The sequence below is a fragment of the Moschus berezovskii genome, chromosome 9 (genome assembly GCF_049115385.1).
Source record: "Moschus berezovskii isolate FMDL1 chromosome 9, NW_MosBer_1.0, whole genome shotgun sequence".
Taxonomy (NCBI): Eukaryota; Metazoa; Chordata; class Mammalia; order Artiodactyla; family Moschidae; genus Moschus; species Moschus berezovskii.
Window position 1 is genome coordinate 14423115 of NC_142468.1, and position 14937 is coordinate 14438051.

General features: G+C 46.7%; 1 protein-coding gene across 1 annotated transcript in view; it reads right to left on the reverse strand.

Moving 5' to 3' along the window:
- ADCK1 (aarF domain containing kinase 1) overlaps window positions 1-2402 on the reverse strand; it is a 133927-nt gene extending 131525 nt beyond the window's left edge. Inside the window, exon 1 of the mRNA XM_055436015.2 lies at window positions 2316-2402. The gene's annotated coding sequence lies outside the window, so the exon portion shown is untranslated. The remainder of the gene's footprint in view (window positions 1-2315) is intronic.
- Window positions 2403-14937: the final 12535 nt, after the last annotated feature.

Consider the following 14937-nt stretch of genomic DNA (forward strand, 5'->3'; position numbering starts at 1 on the left):
TCTAGTTACTGATGTAGACAAAAAGCGACCAAGGGGATGATACCATCCATTGACTTGATGTCTCAAATCAATGCTGAGGAATCCCCAACTAATGCCAAAGTCCCGGAGTAGACAGGAAAAATAAATCTCACCAGGCAAGGAGTAGAATTTACCACTCATTTCATCCAGAGAGAGATGGACTCAGGAAGAACAGTGTGCTTAAACATCTCATGTAACCCACACAACTGCATTCTGGGGTGCATCCTAGTAGACCCTCATTCTACAGAGGAAGATGAGTTTTAGAAAAGGTAAGAAACCTGGCTGGAAAGCTACTAAGTGATGAAGCCAGAACTTGAATACAAGTGTGTCTGATCCAAACAAGAGCGCATGAGGTGGAGGAGAACAGGGCTTGCTGGGCGCCTCTGATGCATATAGCTAAACCGAAAGAGTTTATTCAGTGGGTCGTGGCGGGGAGAGGTGGATGACTGAACCAAGCACTATTCTTATCTGATAGGTCCCTTGTGTGAGAAGAAAATGTGTATATCAGAAGTGAAAAAAAAAATGTAAACTCTACCAGCAGAGGTCAAATTTTACAACTTGAGGGCTGCTGAGAAACGGCCAAGCAAAGACACAGTAGGATAAAATATGATGCAACTCAGGAAAACTGACACATGTAGACCTATCCATGAAAATCTGTATAAAATGTGGGGGAAGTTATAGTGAACAAAGTAATACGTACATGCTTACTATCACTACCAAAGTTAAACAGGCACCAGCACAGAGAGGTCCAGGTCCAGGAATGAAGAGTTGGTGCTGTAAGTTCACAGGAATTTTTTCCTACAAAACAGGGATACTCAAAAGTGTATCCCCAGACCAGCATGTTAGAAACGCAAATGCTTGCTCCCCACCCTAGAACTGTACGTGTGTGACTGCTCAGTCATGTCGGACTCTTCCTGACCCCATGGACTGTAGCCCTCCAGGCTCCTCTGTCCATGGAATTCTCCAGGCAAGGATACTAGAATGGGTTGCCATTTCCTACTCCAGGGAATCTTCCCGTCTCAGGGATTGAACCTGCGTCTCCTGCATTGGCAGGAGGATTTTTTTTTACCACTGAGCCATCTGGGAACCCCAGACCTACTGAATCAAAAACTTCGGGGATGTGGTCCAGGTTTCTGTGTTGTACCAAGCCCTTCAGGTGATTCTGATACACGCTGAAGTTTGAGAACTACTGCTTAAAGAAAACGTGTGAAGGCACAGATAAAGTCTAACTCACTTTCAACTCTGCAAATATTTCCTGAGCACCAGGTTTCAAGAGTCACGGAGGTGATCAATAAGTATTTGTTGAATAGAATGACTTCCTAGTCAGTACAAAGTAAATGTCACTTAACCTGGGGAGAGAGCTGTACTCAGTAGGTATCTTCGAGAGGCAGCTCTCCACACAGCAGCTGTCATCAGCACAAGTGTACCTTGCAATCCGGAAGCTCAGAGCCCAGCAAAGTCAAACAGTTGCTCAGTCGTGTGCGACTCTTTGTGACCCCATGGACCGTAGCCCACCAGGCTCCTCTGTCCATGGGAACTCTCCAGGCAAGAGTACTGGAGTGGGTTGCCATTCCCCCTTCTCCAGGGGATCTTACCCACCCAGGGATCGAACCAGGCACTCCTGCATTTCAGGCAGATAAGATTCTCAAGGGGACGACAGAGAATGAGATGCTTGGATGGCATCACCGACTCAGTGGACATGAGTTTGAGTAAGCTCCGGGAGTTGGCGATGGACAGGGAGCCTGGCGGTGCTGCAGTCCATGGGGTCGCAAGGAGTCAGACACAACTGAGCGACTGAACTGAACAAGATTCTTTACCATCTGAGCCACCAGGGAAGACCCAGCCTTCAGATAAGTGCTACAGCTAAGGCGAGCTGCTGGGCGCCGCAGGCCCAGGCGGAGGGCAGAGAGAACCGCGTGCCCTTGCTTCTGATCCAGACCGCGCTCAGGCCCCGGGACGCCTGAGCCTCGGAGGCCACAGACCACGGGGCCGGGGAGGTCTGGGTGAGCCACCGGTTGCCTTCCTCCAGCCGGCTCCCCCGGACACGCGGCACCGCGCCCCGCTTCCGCCCGCCGGAGCGCCGGCAGGAGTGGCCGCGGAGGAGGCGGGGCCCCTGCCGGTCGCCCGGGTCACGTGGCCGCGCGCCGGGCCCGCGGGTGCCAAGGGCACTCGCGCAGGGTCCGCTCCGGACCGGCGGCCCGGGCGGAGGCGCGTCCACTGCGGCCTCCCCGCGCTCCCGCGGCCCCTGGCGGCCCGGGCTCGGCTCCGGCCCCCGACTGGGGGCTGCCCCTACTCACCCGGGTGGGGAAGCAGGAAGGCGCGGCGCTCGGCTTCCAGCGCAGCCTGGGCGGCGGGGGTTCGCGGGCAACTTTGCCACCACCCCGCCCCCGCCGCAGACTGCTAAGCCGGGGCGCCGCGCGGCCTGCCGGGAGTTGTAGTTTTTGGTGCCCTCAGCCGCGGGGACGGGGTCGGAGAAGCACCGCGTTCGCGCTGGACTGCTCCACCTCCGGAGGCCGAGGCGTCGCAGACGCTTGACCTGCGGGTAGGAGGTAGCCTGTTTCTGCCTGCGCTGCGGACACGAGCCTTCCTGAAAAAATTATCTCCAAGAGGCTTTCCAAACTGGTCATAGATTTATGTTCAGTAAGAGGATGGAGTTGTGACTTTGTGTATTTAAAATAAGGTATTCAAACAGGCAAGGAAAAATTTTACACAGTTGCTGATCCATCTTAGTCATCTTTGTCCGTCATCCGTTCATTCATTGACCTCTATTTATGGAACGTTTATAAGGTGTACTTTGGAGATGATCATCAGACCTTCATTCATTCTACAGACATCGCGAGCTATTATTAATACTTCGTGGCAGATAGAGATGGGGTGGAAGATTTATCTGTCAATTCAAAGAAAGAAAGTGAAATTGCTCAGCCGTGTCCAACTCTTTGCGACCTCGTGGACTGTAGCCTACCAGGCTCCTCCGTCCATGGGATTCTCCAGGCAAGAATACTGGAGAGGGTTGCCACTGATTCTCCAGGCGAGAATACTGGAGTGGGTTGCCATTTCCTTCTACAGGGGATCTTCCCGACCCAGGGATCGATCTTGGGTCTGCCGCATTGCAGGCAGAGACTTATCCTCTAAGCCACCAGTTCAGAGCAATTTTAATAAATTTTCCGACAGGATTTTCCGTGGACGTTTACAAGGTAAGCTAAAATTTATGTGGAAAAGCAAAGGACAAAGCATCGCCTAAACACTCGTGAAGAAGAGTAACATGTTTCAATGAGTTATCCTTCTATATATCAACATTTAGTATGAAACTATAAAAATTAAGACCATGGGATATTAGGTTAGGGATAGGCCGAGTGGGAAAATGAAACAGCCTCGAGAGCTCAGAAACAATCCAGGCATATGTGGAATCTTGATATATGACAGAGCTGGCGTTATATTAATAGATCAATAGGGAAAGATAGATTATTCAGTACCTGAGCTGAACCAACTGCTTATCTGTTGGACCCCTAACACAAAATCTAAATAGATTAAAGAATTTAAAAGGAAAAAGTAAAATCAGAACTTCTGAAGGAAAATAAAGGAAAATTTCCTACTTACTATCTCAGGGAAGGGTTTACTAAATAACATCGGCACAAATGGTATAGAAAACTTTGGTAAATGTGGATGACATGAAAGTTGAGAACTCCCTCATCAAAAGGCATGAAGAAAAAGACAAGACCGCTTGGGAGAAGACACTTGCAGTGCAAAGCCACAGTACGGAACTCACAGTAGCACAGAGGTGCATGATACAGCCCCACCACTTCAAGTTTGCAGTGTGTAGGTGTTTTTTTGTTTGTTTTTTAAATATTTTGGCCATACCCTTTGGCATATGGAATCTAGTTCCCTGACCAGGGATCAAACCTCTGTCCCTTGCATTGGGAGTTCAGAATCTTAACCACTGGACTGCCTGGGAAGTACCAATATATAGGTGCTAAGACAAGAAAATAAATAATTTCCAAATAGTATCAGAAGCATTAAGATAGAGTCATGAACAAAGTAGTATAAGAACACAAAGAAGGACACATTAATTTTGCCCAAGCGATTTTGAAATGTTTTATAAACTAAGACCTGATAGGCTGAGAATCAAAGGCTGAACAGGGGTCCCCCAGGAGAACTGTGTTAGGAAGCAGCCAAGGCACAAGAAAAGTCATAAAAAAGCATAGGGACTTCCCTGGTGGGCCAGTGGTTAAGACCACATTTCCAATGCAGAGGGCTCAAGTTTGATCTCTGGGGTCTAAGGGAACTAAGATCCCATATGCTGAGCAGCATGGTCAAAAATAAAATAGCAATAATAAAAATAGTTTTTTAAAAAAGCATGAAGATGCAGAACATAGTAAAAGGCATAAAGACATTTAAATTAAAGTGGAAATGTTTAAACTACAGAGAGAAAATATATTAAAAACAATTACTTTAATTGAACTTTAACTATGAAATTGTTACAAGCAGGCTAGCAGCTAACCCTAAGGAATGGGAATGGGGAAGGTGAAACTGGAGTACTTTCAGTGTATACTGTACCCTTTTGTAATATTTGATTTTTTTACAGTGAATGTGCATATAATTTTTTGTTTTGTGTGTACATATAACCTTTATAATTAAAATTTAGTTGTTTGTGAATCCCCTGATGGTCCAGTGGTTAGCACTCCATGCTCTCGCTGCCAAAGGCCCAAGTTCCATCCCTGGTCAGGGAGCTAAGATCCTGCAAGCTGTGCAGTGTGACCAGAAAAAAATTTTTTTTTTAATTTTAACTTAGCAATTTTCCAGTTCAACATGGTATGTTTGGTATACCCATTTAAATTCATGTCTTCCTAAAGTCCCATGAAAATGACAAGAAAGGAATAAAAAGGCATAAACCCCAAAAGGAAAAGTAAAGGAGACAAGAACAGACAGGAAAAATTAAAAAAATAAATGTGGGTCGTTCCAAAGCAGATAGGCACGTAAAGTGCTTTTAAACAAGCTTGTGCTTGAGCCCCAACCCCAGAAATTCTTTTTTTTTTTGGCCTCTCAGGGTGGCATGCTGGATCCCAGTTCCCAGACAACCCCCACCCCTTGCCTCCAACCCCCCAACCCTGCAAGAAAATTCGGAATCCTAACCACTGGACCTAGAGGGAAGTCCCCACAACCCCAGAAATTCTGATTTTTAGAGTCTAGTCTGGGGTCTGGGCCTCTGTAATTCTTAGAAAACTCCCCTGTGATTTTAATGGGCAGCTTAGTGGAAAAGCTCTGTCAAGCTGGCAGTTTATGTAGTGAAAAGTGGGTAGATTGAGAGCAGTGCTTCCAGCCCCCATAGAGTCACCTGTAGAGCCTTAACAATCCTCCTGGGCTGTGCCCTGGACCTCTTAAATCAATTTTCAGGAAACAGAACCCAGGTAGAAGTATTTTGCAGAGAGCTCCCCCAGAGGATTTCCATGCACAGCCAAGGTTAAACACCACTGATTTAAAGAATCTTGTATGAGGGACACCGTGCTCCCAATGCAGGAGGTACAGTTCAATCCCTGGGCAGGGAACCGGATCCCACATGCTGCAACTGGGGAGATCACATGCCACAGCTTAAGAGTAACTTAAGAGTTGAGTTCACACATCACAACTAAGACCTGGCACAGCCAAATAAATAAAATAATTTTTTTTTTAATTAAGAACCTTGTTTGAACTGTGTGACTCAAGTTTTCTAATTTGGTAGAACTTTGTTTTCTTCTTGATAAAATGATCAATGGTGGTTTCCTTCTTGATAAAAGATATTAGCTATCATCTGTTCTACTTAACCTCAGAGGTTCTTCTGAGGATCAAGTGAGACAGTGTGAGTGCTTTGGAAATTGACTATTGCCGTACAGATGTGGCCCATCACACTTAGAAGAAAATGCAAACTCTTTACCCAGCCCTCCCTTCTCCGCATGGCTATTTTACCACTCCCTCTCTCTGCAGCCTCTGATTCCTAACCTTCTCCCCCAGCTCACATCACACTCCACCCACACCAGCTTCCTGTTTGTTCCTCAACCCCTCACTCTGGCTGCTGCCTTAAGGCCCTTACACTTGCTGTCCCCCCATAATTTCAAAGGTCTGCCCTGTCCCAGAAATCTGTTCTCTCTTCCAACACATCCTCTCCTGATCAGTTTTATCTAACTACCACCACAGCATTTCCTTAGAAGGAAAGTTATGACCAACCTAGATAGTATATTAAAAAGCAGAGACGTTACTTTGCCAACCAAGGTCCGTCTAGTCAAGGCTATGGTTTTTCCCGTAGTCATGTATGGATGTGAGAGTTGGACTGTGAAGAAAGCTGATCGCCGAAGAATTGATGCTTTTGAACTGTGGTGTTGGAGAAGACTCTTGAGAGTCCCTTATACTGCAAGGAGACCCAACCAGTCCACTCTAAAGGAGATCAGTCCTGGGTGTTCATTGGAGGGACTGATGCTAAAGCTGAAACTCCAATACTTTGGCCACCTCATGCGACAAGTTGACTCACTGGAAAAGACTCTGATGCTGGGAAGGATTGGGGGCGGAAGGAGAAGGGGACGACAGACAATGAGATGGCTGGATGGCATCATCGACTCGATGGACATGAGTTTGAGTGAACTCTGGGAGTTGGTGATGGACAGGGAGGTCTGGCGTGCTGTGATTCATGGGGTCCCAAAGAGTCGGTCACGACTGAGTGACTGAACTGAGCTGACCACTCGTCTACATTCCCTCAGGCACATTCTATCCCCTTACACTGTTTTGTTTTTTAAAGTACTCATCAGTACTTGAAATTACATCATTCATTTGCTTAAGACAGCTGTTCTCTGCCTCATCCACTAGAATATAAGCTCCATAAGAGCAGCGATGGGCTCGATAAAGGACAGAAATGGTATGGACCTAACAGAAGCAGAAGATATTAAGAAGATGTGGCAAGAATACACAGAAGAACTGTACAAAAGAGATCATGACCCAGATAATCACAATGGTGTGATCACTCACCTAGAGCCAGACATCCTGGAATGTGAAGTCAAGTGGGCCTTAGGAAGCATCACTACGAACAAAGCTAGTGGAGGTGATGGAATTCCAGTGGAGCTATTTCAAATCCTGAAGGATGATGCTGTGACAGTGCTGCACTCAATATACCAGCAAATTTGGAAAACTCAGCAGTGGCCACAGGACTGGAAGAGGTCAGTTTTCATTCCAATCCCAAAGAAAGGCAATGCCAAAGAATGCTCAAACTACCACACAATTGCATTCATCTCACACGCTAGTAAAGTCATGCTCAAAATTCTCCAAGCCAGGCTTCAGTAATACGTGAACCATTAACTTCCAGATGTTCAAGCTGGTTTTAGAAAAGTCAGAGAACCAGAGATCAAATTGCCAACATCCGCTGGATCATGGAAAAAGCAAGAGAGTTCCAGAAAAACATCTATTTCTGCTTTATTGACTGTGCCAAAGCCTTTGACTGTGTGGATCACAATAAACTGTGGAAAATTCTGAAGGAGATAGGAATACCAGACCAGCTGACCTGTCTCTTGAGAAACCTGTATGCAGGTCAGGAAGCAACAGTTAGAACTGGACATGGAACAACAGACTGGTTCCAAATAGGAAAAGGAGTACGTTAAGGCTGTATATTGTCACCCTGCTTATTTAACTTATATGCAGAGTACATCATGAGAAACACTGGGCTGGAGGAAGCACAAGCTGGAATCAAGATTGCCAGGAGAAATATCAAGAACCTCAGATATGCGGATGACACCACCCTTATGGCAGAAAGTGAAGAGGAACTCAAAAGCCTCTTGATGAAAGTGAAAGAAGAGAGTGAAAAAGTTGGCTTAAAGTTCAACATTCAGATAACAAAGATCATGGCATCTGGTCCCATCACTTCATGGGTAATAGATGGGAAAACAATGGAAACAGTGTCAGACTTTATTTTTTTGGGCTCCAAAATCACTGTGGATGGTGACTGCAGCCATGAAATTAAAAGACGCTTAGTCCTTGGAAGGAAAGTTATGACCAACCTAGATAGCATATTAAAAAGCAGAGACATTACTTTGCCAACAAAGGTCCGTCTAGTCAAGGCTATGGTTTTTCCCGCGATCATGTATGGATGTGAGTTGGACTGTGAAGAAAGCTGATCGCCGAAGAATGGATGCTTTTGAACTGTGGTGCTGGAGAAGACTCTTGAGAGTCCCTTGGACTGCAAGGAGATCCAACCAGTCCATCCTAAAGGAGATCAGTCCTGGGTGTTCATTGGAGGGACTGATGCTAAAGCTGAAACTCCAATACTTTGGCCACCTCATGCGACGAGTTGACTCACTGGAAAAGAGTCTGATGTTAGGAGGGGTTGGGGGCAGAAGGAGAAGGGGACGATAGAGAATGAGATGGCTGGATGGCATCACCAACTCGATGGACATGAGTTTGGGTAAACTCCAGGAGCTGGCGATGGACAGGGAGGCCTGGCGTGCTGTGATTCATGGGGTCGCAGTCGGACACGACTGAGCGACTGAACTGAACTGATCTGAAGAGCAGGGATTTTGGTCCACAGTACTTGATACACCGTAGGCACTGGGCAATGCACAGTAGGTGCTGGGGATATAACAGTGAACAAAACAGTCAAGGTCCTTGCCCTCCCAGAGCATCATTTGCCTGAGATGGAAAAGGAGACAGACAACAGACTAGCAAAGAACATACTTCAGGATAGTTGCATGATGTAATAAACCCTGTGAAGGAAGAAAGAAGGGGCAGGAGGGATATAATAGAGTAACTGGATGCGATCAAGATGTGTCTTTGGATAGAGTAGTCACACAAGGCCTCTTTGAGGAAGTCACAACCCTATGGATGAGGAAGTCAACCATGAGGAAGATGAGGACGCGTGTTCCAAGCGAAGGGAACAATAAGCACAAAAGCCCAGGGGTAGAAAAGAGCTTGGCACATTTGAGGAACAGGAAGGAACCCAGAGTAGCTAAACAGAGAGACTGGTGCCGGAGGAAGTAGGAGAGGCAGGCAGGGGCTGGACCCCAGGGGCCTTTGGAGGGCTCGGCAGTTTGGCTTTTAGTCCAAGTGTACTAGGAAGCCGTTGTTTTTTGTTTGTTTGTTCATTTTGTGGGGTTTGGGGTGGGTTTTTTTTTTTCCTTAATTAGAGGATAATTGCTTTACAATGTTGTGTTGGTTTCCGCTGTAGAAAGTTTGGTTGTTGTTTGTTTGTTTGGGTTTTTTATTTCCTTTGGCCACACCATGCAGTGTGCAGGATCTTAGATCCCCCACCAGGGATCAAACCCATGCCGCCTGCTGTGGAAGTGCAGAGTCCTAAGCCTTGGATCACTAGGGAATTCCCACGTTGAAGGGTTTTAAATTGACATGAGATATGAACAGAGAAACTAAGTGGAAAATGCACTGAGCAACCAAAACCATTAAGAAAAGCAACTAATTCTTCCCAGAACCTGCCAGAATCCCAGGCGCATTTCTGGGACAGCAGAACCTGGTTTGGCACATTGCATATTTACTGATTGAATGCTGTCCAAGAGAGGTTTTCTTTCAGGATGTTGTGTGGCTTATCCCAGAGGTGGACCATCTGTGAGAAAGCACCCCATAGCCAACCAGAGGAAAAGCAAGAAAAACCAAAGTGCAAGGTGCTTCGTTAAGGCCACAAGAAAAGAGCTCTGCTTAGGGTCTGTGGTAAAGAAAGCAGAAAAGCTCTGGGCTGGCGTGCGGGGATGACCCAGAGGGAGGATAAAGGGAGGAGGGAGGTGGGAGGGGGGGTTCAGGAGGGGGAACTTATGTAAACCCGGGGCAAATTCATGTCAATATATGGCAAAACCAACCACTATAATATTGTAAAATAATTTGCCTCCAATAAAAAATAAATTAATTACCAAAAAAAAAGAAAGCAGAAAAGCTGCATTAGCTCCCAGCAGCATCTCAGAGAGGAGCAATGCCTGCAGGAGTCTGTCCATAGAAGCAGCAGCAGAAGGAGGCATGGCTATTGGCCTGAAGCTTGTGTTGACACCCACCCAGGATAGAATGTTCCAGTAGAACAAAGGAATTTGACTCAGACCCAGAACCAGAAGGTCAGGATCCAGCTACCCCAGAGGACAGTTTAGCATTTGCCAGAGGATCAGCAAGCCAATCCATAAAAACTTATGTAGTAGAGTGGAAGGGCAGAAACCTGCTTGGCCTGCCCCGTGAGGTGGTCAAACTGGCCTGAACTCGATGGAAGGTTGAAAGGGATTTTCTTTAATACCTGGGAGGAAATAAGTCAAGGTAAGTAATCTAGAATTAATTTCCAACCCAGGGGCTGGAGTGATATGGAGAACAGGGATTTCTTATCTGCCTCTGACTGGCTGAGAAATCCCACATAAAGCACGTCACCCAGGCTCTTCAGGTTTTTTTTCCTCCAGCTTTATTGAAATCTAATTGACATACCCTTCACTTTTCTTATCTGTCATAAGGGAGAAGAAAAATTCCTTGTGAAAAAAATAGCTGATATATCTCAGTAAGGTTTAGAAAACACATATAAATTCTTAAGCAGAATTCCAATTCTATTTATTGGACTATATATATATTTCCCATGTACATTTATATATTCTAATAGATATTCTATAAACACACACATATGCTATCATTTATAAAGCACTTGTTATAGTCAGACGGTAATCTAAGTGCTTTAAGTATAGACATTTTCTCATATAATCATTATGATACATGACATAGATATAATCATTGTCCCCATTTTATAGTTGAGCAAACTAAGACTCAGCGAGTTAAGCAACTTGTCCAAGGTCATGTGGAAGGACAGAGCTGGACTTCCAACCCATGAGTCTGACTCCAGAGCCCACTCTCTGGAATGGGAAACCCATGATGATCACAGATCTATTTAGAGAGGGAATCATTTGAGGCAAATGTCTGGGGTCAAAGTAAAATATACCCTGAGACCTTTGAGCAGTTTTATTAGGAGAAAGGCAAGCTGGCTCAGCAGTAATGCTTTATTACCAACTGTCTCAAATTAAGAGGCATGATGGACTGGGAGCTAGAGAGCTGGGTTCCAGTCCTGCCTATGCTAATTAGCAATTGACCTTGAACCTGTCATTTCCCCCTCCCTGGGATTCAGGATCCTCTTTTGTAAAGCAAAGTGTCAGTCCCTCAGTTGTGTCCGACTTTTTGCAACCCCATGGACTGTACCCCATCAGGCTCCTCTGTCCATGGAATTCTCCAGGCAAGAAGACTAGAGTGGGTTGCCATTCCCTTCTCCAGGGGATCTTCCTGACCCAGGGATCAAACTCAGGTTTCCTGCACTGCAGGCAGATTCTTTACCATCCAAGCGAGCTAGGGAAGCCCCTTTTGTAAAGTAAAGGGATTCCATGGGCAGAATTCTAAGGGCTCTTCCAACACTCACATTCCATGATTCTCTGAGTCTGTAAGCAATGTCCTATCCCCATAGACTGACAGGGAAGGCAAGCATGAGTAAGCTCCAGTGCTGTATAGCCTCTGTATCCTCCCCAAGGTCCTCTCTCGACCCTTCTCTGCCCTGCCCTGTGCCCAGGAGGCTGACCAGTACAGGCTGCATCCCCAGGGCTCACCTGCCCTCTGTCTTCCAGTTGAGTGCAGCCAGTGGTAAGTGTGAGCAGGAGGCAGGGAGGCCAAAGGAGAGACCCTGTGTCTGCACACACAGACACACACACACACACAGATACACCCTCCACGTGTGCGCCTGCCCTTCCTGTCTCCGTTCTGACGGCGGCTGGGCTCCTCTCCTGACACATCTCCCATGGAGCACTACTGCCCTGGCCCCAGTTCCCACCTGGCTGCAGGAACACCACTCCCATCCCCCACCCCTTTAGATTTAGGGATGATTAGCAATGACAATTGGAGAAGGCAATGGCAACCCACTCTAGTACTCTTGCCTGGAAAATCCCATGGACGGAGGAGCCTGGTGGGCTGCAGTCCATGGGGTCGCAAAGAGTCGGACACAACTGAGTGACTTCACTTTCACTTTTCACTTGCATGCATTGGAGAAGGAAATGGCAACCCACTGCAGTGTTCTTGCCTGGAGAATCCCAGGGATGGGGGAGCCTGGTGGGCTGCCATCTATGGGGTCGCACAGAGTCGGACACGACTGAAGCGACTTAGCAGCAGCAGCAGCAGCAATGACAATAGCTTCCTGCTCGACTAGCGCCCCGCTGCTTCCCCTTAACGTCCACGCCTCCTCGGAGCAGTCCATTCGTTCAGTGTTCTGGATTTAAACCCTCCAGTGTGCCATCTGTTTCCCACAGGACCCTGACTGCTGCAGCCCCTAAGCGTGGGATGGCTTTCCTCCTTGTCATTGCCACCATCTCTCCACGTGTCATAAACCAACGTAGGAATGCCAGACCTCCTTTCGGAGTCCCAGAGGCATCCTTACCGAGTCAGAGAGCCTAGAAATAGGCACTTTCAGGTGAGTGGGCAAGATTCCCCAATTCTCCTCCGGTGGTGGTAACATCAGTATCAATATTCTATTAGCCAAACTCTATTTTAAAAAAAAAACAAATTCTTGGGCTCTTTTGAGAGAGGCGACATGGGTAGGACAGACAGACCTAAGTTGGAATCCCAGTTGAAACTCACTGGGTTTGAACCTTGACCCAGTCACTTACGGGCTGTAAGAACTTCCTGTGTCTGAGTCCTCATCGGCAAATTGAGGAAAATAATATCTGCCTCTCAGCCTTGCTTCAAGGATTGAATATGACAATCTATGCAATTCCTGGCACATTCTAAAGAGATGCTCAGTAAATGTTAACTGTCTTTCTCTATTAGGCAACTGGGAGGAAGAGGGAGGAAGCCATCAGAACAATTAGATGGGTTCAAGTGGCTTCTCCAGAAATCCCATACTACCTCCTTCAGTTCTCCAATGGAATAGCCAGGGGCTGAGACGGCAGTGGACCAAGACAGGGGGAAAAAAAAAAAAGAAACTAGGCTTTTGTCAAAAAAAAAAAAACAATGCTGAAACCCAACTGCAGCAAGCAATTAGGGAACAATAGCTAAATACTTTCTATAATTAGAGAGAGCAGCATCGCGAGTGATGAGTGCGCCTTTGTCTGCACTGACCCTCTTCACCCGAAGACGATCTTGGCTCACATCAGACAGAGACTGGGGATCTTTGTGTCTTTTTTAGTTTTCTTAAGAAATTAAATCTCACACCACTCTGCCCTTGCCAGGAAGGGAGGGCAGCGGAGGCAGCAAGGACCCTCTGGCCAGAAAGGCAACTGAAATGTGACTCACATACGGACTAATTCAGTCCTGAAAGAGCAGAAAGTCTTACAGCTTTGCTGAGAGTTCCTGACACCCTGGCTTTACCCTGATTCTGGGGCAGGTGGATGGGTTGCCATTTCTGTAGGAAGACAAGGCAGATGATGGGTTTTGACCATCACCTAGTCTGCTTCCTTTGCTAAAATCTATGCTGCGTGCTAAGTCGCTTCAGTCGTGTCCAGCACTTTGCAACCCCATAGACTGTAGCCCACCAGGCTCTTCTGTCCATGGGATTCTCCAGGCAAGAATACTAGAGTGGGTTGCCATGTCCTCCTCCAGAGGAACTTCCCAACCCAGAAATCAAACCTGCATCTCTTATATCTTTTGCATTGGCAAGCGGGTTCTGCCACCTGGGAAGCCCTGCTAAAATCTGGGGGGCAGCAAATCCTTACTTTTTAACAGTGGATATTCCAGACAAAAGCAAAGGGGAGGATATTTACACAGACAGTCACACTGGAGAATTGCTCTCTATGTCTTGACAGAAGAGCAAAGCTGGCTTCCTCACTCAAAATCTCTATGCCTTCCCAGGCACTTGTGTTCTCCCAGACCCCCAGGTTCTAACCGAAGTCATCCTTTTCCCTTCATTCGTCTCAACCCCGATTCACTCACTCAGTCTTTTGGTCCTTCCTTCTTTTTATTATTTTTTAAAATACTTATTTATTTGTCTGTGCTGGGTCATAGTTGCAGCATGTGGGATTCGTTCCTCGACCAAGGATCAAACCTGGGCCCCCTGCATTGGGAATGTGGTATCTTGGCCACTGGACCACCAGGGAAGTCCCTTTTGACATGTCCTTCTATAACCTTTCCCATCTTTCTCTTCCTCCCCATGCGTATCACCACAAGCATTGTCAAGCTCCACACACATCCCATGACAAGATTTCCATCCAGTCCCCCTTCCTCCAAACATTCCACAAAACACCACCTAAGGCATTGCATTCAAAATGCCATCCTGCACAGCTAGAGTTTCTGAACTACGGCGCTTTCTAAATGAAGTGCTTCCAGTGGTAGATAATTTTAGGTGGTGTGGTACACACAGTTAGTGTCCGGTTCCCCTGACCAGCTAGTATGCCCATCACCCAACTGCTACGAGTTGGCTGCTAACCGCTCACAGTAGCTCCCTTCTCTGGACACTGATGGACTGAAGGGGGCTGCCCACCAGGGAATATCTGAAAGGTTACACCCTTTCCGATTCCTGCACTGTGCTTTGAAGAGGATATCCTGCTTCTTGAATGCTGGGGTGCAACAAACTGTTCTTTGGGAGAAAACCAGGTCAGTCTAGGAAAATCTAGGACACCTGCAATGCGGGTCCGTGAGAGACCGTGGAGACGGAATTGTCTCCGCCTCCCTGCCTGGAAGGAACAGTTACTGGAGATTTGCCGTGATCCAGGTACTAAGCCACTCCCAAACACCAGACCTTGTTTTGAGAACACTGATATAAATAAAATGATGCCCCTGCACTGCTGAGAAATCCATAGTTTGGTAGTAGACAGATTTTTTTGTGTGTGTAATTTTACAATCAGTTTTCCAGTGGTCAAGACTTTGCCTTCCAGTGCAGAGGTTATGGACTCTATCCCTGGTCAGGGAGCTAAAATCCCACATGCCTCGTGGCCAAAAAATCAAAACATAAAGCAGAAGCAATATTGTAAC